Source organism: Rattus rattus, chromosome 1 (assembly GCF_011064425.1).
Source record: "Rattus rattus isolate New Zealand chromosome 1, Rrattus_CSIRO_v1, whole genome shotgun sequence".
Classification (NCBI taxonomy): domain Eukaryota; kingdom Metazoa; phylum Chordata; class Mammalia; order Rodentia; family Muridae; genus Rattus; species Rattus rattus.
The window spans coordinates 87291488-87301497 of record NC_046154.1 but is presented as its reverse complement, the minus strand read 5'-3'; positions in this window follow the sequence as shown (position 1 = coordinate 87301497).

The window sequence follows — 10010 nt, the reverse complement described above, 5'->3', positions numbered from 1 at the left end:
AGACTCTTCCCCGCTTTTTCTTCTATTAGTTTGAGTGTATCTGGTTTCAGGTGGAGGTCCTTGTTCCACTTGGACTTAAGCTTCATACAGGGTGACAAGAATGATAGATTTTCACACTTCTACATGATCCCCTCCAGTTGAAACAGCACCATTTGTTGAAAATGCTTATTTTTCTTCCATTGGATGATTTTAGCTCCTTTGTCAAAGATCAAGTGAGCATAGGTGAGTGGGTTCTTTCATGGGTCTTCAATTCTGTTCTACTGATCTACCTTCCTGTCTTTGTACCAATACCATTCAGTTTTTATGACTCTTGCTCTGTAATAATACTTGAAGTCAGGTATGGTGATTCCCCCAGAAGTTCTTTTATTGTTGAGTATAGTTTTCGCTAACCTGGGTTTTTTGTTATTCCAAGTGAATTTGCAAATTGCTCTTTCTATATCAGACAGACACCAGGTACCAAAGTTAAATAAACCATCCAAACAACTGCATAACTCCTAAAGAAATAGAAGCTGTTCCTAAAAGTCTCCCAACCAAAAAAAAAAAAAATCCCAGGAGCAAATGGGTTTAGTGCAGACATTCATAGAAGACCCCATACCAATACTGTCCAAACTATTCCACAAAATTGAAACAGACAGAGCACTACCAAATTCCTTCTATGAATCCACAATTACTGTTATACCAAAACCACACAAAGACCCAACAAAGATAACTTCATATCAATTTCCCTTATGAATATTGATGCAAAAATACTCAATAAAAGTCTTTCAAACCGAATCCAAGAACACATCAAGATGATCATCCATTATGATCAAGTAGGCTTCATCCCAGGGATGTAGGGATGGTTTAATATACAAAATTCATCAATGTAAGCCACTGTATAAACAAACTCAACGATAAGAACCACTTGATCATTTCATTAGATGCTGAGAAACCATTTGATCAAAACTCAACACCCCTTCATGATAAAAGTCTGAGAAAGATCAGGAATTCAAGGCCCTTATCTAAACATAGTAAAAGCAATATACAGCAAACCAGTGCCTAACATCCAACTAAATGGAGAGAAACTTGAAGCAATCCCACTAAAATCAGGGACTACACAATGCTGCCCACTCTCTCTCTATTTATTCCATATAGTACTTGAAGTCCTACCCAGAGCAATCAGACAATGAAAGGAGGTTAAAGAGATACAAATTGGAAGAGTAGAAATCAAAATATCACTATTTGCAGATAATATGGTAGTGTACTTAAGTGACCCCAAAAGTTCCACCAGAGAACTACTTAACCTGATGAACAATTTCAGCAAAGTGTCAGGGTATAAAAATAACTCAAATAAATCAGTAGCCTTCCTCAACTCAAATGATAAACAGGCTTAGAAAGAAATTAGGGAAATGACACCCTTCACAATAGTCCAAAATAATATAAAATATTTTGGCGTGACTTTAAACAAGCAAGTGAAAGATCTGTATGAAAAGAACTTCAAGTCTCTGAAGAGAGAAATTGAGGACTATCTCAGAAGATGGAAAGCTCTCTCATGCTCATGGATTGGCAGGATTAATATAGTAAAGATGGCCATTTTGCCAAAAGCAATCTACAGATTCAGTGCATTCCCCATCAAAATTCCTACTCAGGTTTCTCTTTTAAGTAATCATGACATTTTTTATTTGCTAAACCTGGTGATCCTTCTTTTCAGAATGTTGCACGTAATGACTAGATTACTTCAGATGTTATTTCCCCACTAGAGGATCATGTACTCACAGACTTAATGTTGTCATCTGGATTTCCAAACTTTATCATGTTGCCTGTCTCTCCAAACAAGTTTATAAAACTGCCAAACAGATCTAAGTCTCAATGCTCTTGTGGTATATGTGGCTGTCTCATATAGTACTATTTAATTACAGAAAAATTATGATACATCTACATTTACAATATTTAGAGTAATTACATTGGCTTTTTAGAAGATGATGATATTCTTGTACAAAATTATTTAATTTTCTTCCTATGGAAAATTCATACTTAGAAAATAATTTTGGAAACGTATGGTTGGTAAAAAGTTAAGATGGAAAATGCATTGACATACTCAAATATGAAGGCTTTTTATCAGTTACTTAGTATTTTTCCCTTTGATAAAGCAATTAAATGTGATAGCTTTCTACTTCTATCACAAACATAACAGCTTAGGTATTAGGGTTATAGAGAATTGGAAAATTGAGTAGACTCTTAAGTGAATTTAATCTTTACCTTGTCTGATATGTCCTTTATTTTTTAAGAAATATCAAAATATATTCTTCAATTTTGAATAAACAAAATAAAATCTTTTCACATATGTCAAATATGTTTTACAATGTTTTAGAAATATTTTTTTTGTCTGTGTATGTATGGACATGCTTGCCACTGCACGTGTGTGTGTGTGTGTGTGTGTGTGTGTGTGTGTGTATTTTACCTGCATATATGTATGTACACCAGCACACATAGAAATAAAAAGAGGTTCTTGAACTTCCTGAAACCAAAGATAAAGATAGTTGTCAAATACCACATGGGTTCCAAAATTAAACCTGGGTCTATTGACAAATTAAAAAAATATTTCACTTGGAACTAGAGGTAAACATGGTTATGAACCACCATATGGGTGCCAGAACTAATTCTGGATCTAGCACAAGAGCCAAATGCATACTTAACTACTTATACCTCTTTATCCCTCCTTTTATATTTTATTAGTATATAACAATTAAACATAATGGATGCCATTATGCCATTTTCATATATGTATATACTTTTTATTCATCTTCATTGCCACCTCTTCTGCCCTCTCATTCCCACTAATCTTCCTCTTTCCAACTACTTTCCCTCATACTTGCATGTCTTTTTATTTTATTGGTTTTGATAATGCTAAGAAAACTCAAAGTGTTCAATTAGAAAATATTACTGGACTAGGATAAATGTTTGTTTATGAGAAAGTATTAGGAGCTACACCACTGAAAATCATCTCTTTTCCTAATGGCAATTATTAGCATCATATAAAGTCCCAGAGTGGCCATTCAGATCCTGTTCTACCTGGGAATTAGCCCATATACATACAGACACCAAACCCAGTCAATATTGCTGATGCCAAGAAGTGTATGCTGACAGGAGCCTGATATAGCTGTCTCCAGAGAGGCTCTGCCAGAGCATGACAAATACAGAGGCGAATGCTAGCAGCCAACCATTGAAATGAGAATGTGGTCCTCAATGGAGGAGTTAGAGAAAGAATTGAAGTAGCGTCCCATAAGAACAACAATATCAACCAACCAGAGCTCCTAGTGACTAAACCACTAACCAAAGTGTACACATGGATAGAACCATGGCTCCAGTTGCATATGTAGCAATGAATGGCCTTGTTGGGCACCAATGGGAGGAGAAGCCCTTGGTCCTGCCAAGGCTTGAGCCCCTAGTGCATGGGAATGCCAGGGAGGGGAGGCAAAAAGGGGTGGGTGGTTAGGGACTGGGGAAACCCTCATAGAAGAAGGGGGAGGAAGGTTGTAATAGGGTGTTTATGGAGGGAAACTAGGAAAGGGGATACCATCTGAAATGTAAATAAAAATATATCCAATAAAAAATGAAACAAAAAAACAAGAAATCCTAAACCGGATAAACAATTTCAGCAAAGAGACTGGATATAAAATTAACTAAAAAAAACCCAAAAACAAACCAATAACAAAAACAAAAACCAGTAGTCTTCCTCTACTCAAAAGAATAACAAACTGAGAAAGAAATTAGGGGAATGACACTCTTCACAATAGTCACAACAATAAAAAATATCATGGTGTGACTTTAGCCAAGTAAGTGAAAGATGTGTGTGACAAGAACTTCAAGTCTCTGAAGAAAGAAATTGAAGATCTCAGAAGATGGAAAAATCTCGCATGATCATGGATTGGCACAATTAGTATAGTAAAAATGGCCATGTTGCTGAAAGCAATTTGCACATTCATTGCAATTCACATCAAGATTCTAACTCAAATCTTCATAGAGTTAGAAAAATGAATTTGCAAATTCATTTGGAATAACAAAAAATTCAGGATAGTGAAAACTATTTTCAACAGTAAAAGAACTTCTAGGGGAATCACTATCCCTAACCTCTAGTTGTATTTTCATAGCAATTATGATAAACTGAATGATATTGTTTCAGAGACAGGCTGGTAGACCAATGCAATAGTATTGTAGATCTAGAAATGAAGCCACACACCTATGGTCACTTGATCTTGACAAAGGAGCTAAAATTATCAACTGGAAAAGAGAAAGCATTTTAAACAAATGGTGCTGGTTCAACTGACAGAGTGTAGAAGAATGCAAATCCATTTAATCTTATTGTGCTGTACAAAGGTCATGTTCAGTTATATCAAGGACTTCCCCATAAAACCAGAAACATTGAAGCTAATAGAAGAGAAAATGAAGAATATCCTTGAACACATGGACACAGGGGGAAATTTCCTGAACATAACACCCATGCCTTATCCTCTAAGATCTAGAATCCAGAGTGGGTCCTATAAAATTGCAAAGCTTTTGTAAGGCAAAGGACAACTGTCATTAGGACAAAGCATCAACCAACAGATTGGGAAAAGATCCTTACATATCCTACATTTGATAAATGGCTAATATCCAATATATACAAAGAACTCAAGTAGTCAGACTCCAGAGAATCAAATACCTCTATTAAAAATTTGATTAGAGGTAAACAAAGAATTCTCAACTGAAGAATGTCGAATAGCTGAGAAGCATTGAAAGAAATGTTCAACATCTTTAGTCATTAGGGAAATGCAAATCAAAAAAAAAAAAACCCGTGAGATTCCACCTGACACCAGTAAGAGTTGATAAGATTAAAAACTCAGGTGACAGAAGATGCTGGTGAAGATGTGGAGAAAGAGGAACACCTCCACTTTTGGTTTGATTGCAAGCTGGTACCACTACTCTGGAAATCTCGCTGGCTGGTCTTCAGAAAAGTAGACATTGTACTTCCTGAGGATCCAGCTATACTACTCCTGGACATATATACAATAGATGCTCCAACATATAACAAGGACACATGCCCCACTATAGTCATAGCAGCCTTATTTATAACAAGCCAAATGTCCTCCACAGAGAATGGATACAGAAAATATGGTATATTTATACAATGGAGTACTACTCAGCTATTAAAAACAATGACTTCATGAAATTCTTAGGCAAATGTATAAAACTAGAAAATATCCTGAAAGAAGTCACCCTATCACAAAAGAAAACCTATGGTATGAACTCACCGTTACATGGATATTAGTTCAAAAGTTCGGAATACCCAAGATACAATTGATAGGTTACATGAAGCTCAAGAAGAAGAAAGATCAAACTGTGGGTGCTTCAGTCCTTCTTAGAAGGGGAAACAAAACTACTCACAGGAGGAAATATAGAGACAGAGTGTAGAGCAGAGACTGAAGGAATGACCATTCAGCACCTGCTCCACTTGGGGATCCAGCCCATATACATACAGACACTAAACCCAGAGAATATTGCTGATGCCAAGACATGAATGCTGACAGGAGCTTGATATAGCTGTCTCTTGAGAGTCTCTGCCAGAGCCTGACAAATACAGAGGTGAATACTTGCAGCCAACCATTGAACTGAGAAATGAATTCTCCAATGGAGGAAATAGAGAAAGGATTGAAGGAACTGAAGCAGTTTGCAAGCCCATAAAAAAAAAAACAGTATCAACCAACAAGATAACCCAGAGTCCCCAGGGACTAAAGTACCATCCCAAGAGTACACAGGTATGGACCTGTGTACCCAGCCACATATGTAGCAAAGAATGGCCTTGTTTGGTATCCATGTGAGGAGATATCCTTGGCCCTGTCAATGCTCAATGTCCAAGTGTAAGGGACTATTGGGGTGGGGAGGCGGGATGGGGTAGGTGGATGTGTGGAGGAGCACCATCATAGAAGCAGGGCATAATAGTGGGTTTCTGTAGGGGAAACTGTGAAAGGGGATAACATTTGATATTCAAATAAAAAATCCAATACAAGAGGAAAAGTAAAAGAAGAAAAAGAAAATGGATATTCACTACCACCACCCTCTGCCAATATTACTAACTCTCCATCTTTCTGAACCCCGAAATATACTTAATCATCATATAAATCTAAGTCCTTTGACTTTGTTTCTAAGAGGACAGTATACCTCCCAGGAGGCAGAAGAAGAAAAAGTAGAAAATATAAGTTTCTGTGAAGTGAGTACCATTTCCCAAAAGCTTACTAGACCCCTTACTTACCGGAGTCTGTTGATCCTGTCTGTTGTTCCTATGAAAGTAGCAACTGTGTCACCTGATAATGCTTTAACAATTTTCTCAAGCCACAAACATTCCTGTGTCAGATGGAAATCAGGGAAACTAAAAGCCAACACCCCTCTCATACACTGAAAATCTGGCCAAATGATTCTGCAATCCTGATACTTAAGAAAGGGATGGTCATATCAACCCACAATTAAAATCTTTGTTTACCTCAGTGACTGCATTTGGTATTACTCATGTACTACCAAGACTTGTGTCATCTAGGGAAGAAATAAATGTAAATCTGACCCATACTCGCTGTTTATTGAGTGCTGAATGAACAGATTTTTTGAATGCAGTTTAAATTTTAAACCTATACATATAAAGGGGAAAGAGTTATAGAAACTCAAACAAGAAACCCTATGTTCTGATGATTCATACAAGGAAGTTTCATACAGTTAATGATAAATGATATTAATCTTGAAATTAAAAAAAACCAGTGAGTCCAGTTAGGCAAGGTAGCACTGTAGCCACCCAGGCTAAGAGAGCACCCTATTACCTGGGTAACAAGTCTTCAAATGGCCTGGCATTTGGCTCAGTCTCAATACCTGGAACATCTTGAAGACACAAAAGAAAGTAATCAATGAAAAAACTTCCAGTAATTTTCTGTAGCATGACTTGAAGAACAGATGGGGAGAAACAGTCAGAGGTGAGCATTAGGAAAAAATAAGAGGTTTTAAAACTTTAGAATATATATGTGATATATGTCAACACACCACACACATGCATATCAATTCTTTTCTTCTGTAGACATAGAAAACAATGGGAAATTTACTCAAGAAGCTAGAAATAGATTTTCCACAAGGTATACAATATTTAGGGATACACTCAAAGAACTTGACATCACACTAAAAAGACACTTGATCAACCATTGTGTTAATTGGGGTTTCTATTACTGTAAAAAGAAATCATGGACATGAAAATTCTTTTTTTTCAATTAATTTATAGATTTATTCAGTTACAACAGAGTCTTGCCCAACTTCTCTTCCCAGACCCCCCTTCACACAGTTCCTCTCTGACTTCTACTTCACTTAAACTCTGAGAAGAGGAAGAATGACAGGGTATCAACCCACCTTGGCATATCACCTTACTGTAGGACTAGGCACACCTTCTCACACTGATGTCAGAAAAGGCACAGCAATCAGGGGAATAAGATCCACAGACAGGCAACTGATTTATGGTCAGCCCCTGCTTCAATTATTGGAGGACCTGCATGAAAGCCATGCTACACATATGCTACATATGTTCAGGGGGCCTAGGTCCAAGTCTTTTTCAGTATTTCATTGGTGGTTCAGACTCTGTGAGTCCACAGAAATCTGGATTAGTTGACTATGTTGGTTTTCCTGTAGAGTGTCTCTCCTCTCCAGGTCCCTTAATTCTGCACCCTCCCCCCAAATCTTTCACAAGACCTCATGAGTTCCATATAATGTTTGTTTGTAGGCCTCTGTCTTTCCATTGGCTATTGGGTGGAGCCTCTCAGAGGACAGTTACACTAGGCTCCTGTTTGCAAGTATAACAGAACTTCTGCAAATATAATAGTGTCAGGAATTTGTTCTTGTCCATGGGTGGCATATCAATTTTGGCCAGTCATTGGATGGAAATTCTTTCCATTTCTGCTCTATCTTTGTCCCTGCACATGTAGACTGGACACATTTTGGATCAAAGGTTTTGTGTGTGGATGGCTGTCATTTCTTCCTCCATTAGAAGTCTTGTCTGGCTACATGAAGTGGATACTTCAGGATCCATATCCACCACTGCTAAGAATATCAGCTAGAGTTACCCCCCAAAAGACACTCTGGGAACTTCTGCTCTCATTGGCCTCTGGAACATTCTAGAGATACTCCTCACTCGGTTGACTACCAACTTGCATTTCTCTCCCCTGCTTTATCTACACCAGATCACAATCCTACTCTGATCCCTCCTCATGCCCTCTCATCCTGTTCACTCCTTCCATCAACCTCCAAAATCTATTTATTTCCTTTTCTGAGAAAGCTTCAACCATCCTTTTTGGGCAGTTCTTGTTATTTGGGTTCTTTTGGTCTGTGAATTTTTGTGTGGTTATCCTATATTTTATAGCTAATATCCACATATAACTGAGTAAATAACATGCACGGGATCTGAGTTAACTCACTCAGGAAATTTTCTAGTTCCATCCATTTACCTGTAAGATACCTAAGTTATATTACGTTGTGTAAATGAACCAGATTTTTTGTATCCATACTTCTGTTGAGGACATCTATGTTGTTTCCTGATTTTGGATATTACAAATAAAGCAAGTATAAACATAGTTGATCTAATGTATGTGAAGTATGGTGGAGCATCTTTTGGGTATTTGCAAAGGAGTGATATACCTGTGTCTTGAGGTAGTCCCAATTTTATAAGAAATTGCCAAATTGATTTCCAGAGTAGTTATACAAGTTTGTACAGCCACTAGCAATGTATGAATGTAGCTCTTGCTCCACATTATCATAACCATCTGCTCTCCCTGGAGTATTTTATCTTTGCCATATTGATGAATGCAAAATGGAATCTCAGAGTCATTTTGATTTGCATTTCCATGATGACCTAGAATTTTGTTCATTTCGTTAAGTCTGTCTTGGCCATTAGAGATTCATATATTTAAAATTCTCTGTTTGGCTCTCTACCCCAAATTTTAGTTGGGTTATTTGGGCCATTTGTGTCTAACTTCTTTAACTCTTTATCTATTTTAGATATTAGTCTTTTTCCATTCCCATAGTCAAAAACTGACCCAGAATTTCTCTTGTCTAAAAGAACTGAAAAATGGAGAGGAGACTGGGGAAAAGGAGGTCCAGTGACTGGCCCAAATTGGGGTGCATCTCAAGGTAGCAGCTAGGACTGACACTATTACTAATACTATGATGTGGTTACAGACAGGAGCCTAACATGGCTGTTTTCCAAGAGTCTCAACAAACATCTGAACAGGTCAGATGCAAATATTTTGAGTCAACCAATGGACAAAAGCCAGGGACCCCTGTGGCTGAATTATGGAAAGGTTGGAAGAAGTGTCTCCAGAGGAAACCAACAAATTCAAATAACTTGAACCTCTGAGATCTCTGACACCGAGCCATCAACCAAGCAGTATGTACTAGCTGATAGAAGGCCCCCGATGCATATACAGAAGAGAACTGCCTAGTCTGGACTCAGTGAGAGAAGATGTACCTATCCCATAAGAGACTTGAGGTTCTAGGGAGTGGGGGATCTTGAGGTATGGGTGGGGTGGAGACACAGTCCTGGATATAGGGGAGGAGATATGGGGATGAAGAACTATCAGAAGGCAGACTGGGAGGGATATAATGACTGAATCATAAAAAAATAAAGATTAAAGATAATTTAAAAATAGAGTTAAATGTATATTCATTATAAAATAGAAATCATTATGTTAGATTTACATAATAGAATTTAGATTTTTCAATACATGAATCTTGATGTCTTTGCAGTCCTAATCCAGTGTGGAAGTTTTAGAATTTTCAAGGAAATTTACTGATACTGATTTTATATTAGATGGCTAGACTGTATTATCCGAGGATGGTGTAGCAGCAGTGATAGATATAGTAAGATAAAAAGATATATGTGCTTAGGAAGATACAATGGCAAACAGGTATCAATTCTTATTTTTCAGACTTTGAATGTAAGGCCTACTTAGAGGACAGATCTTTACATTTTA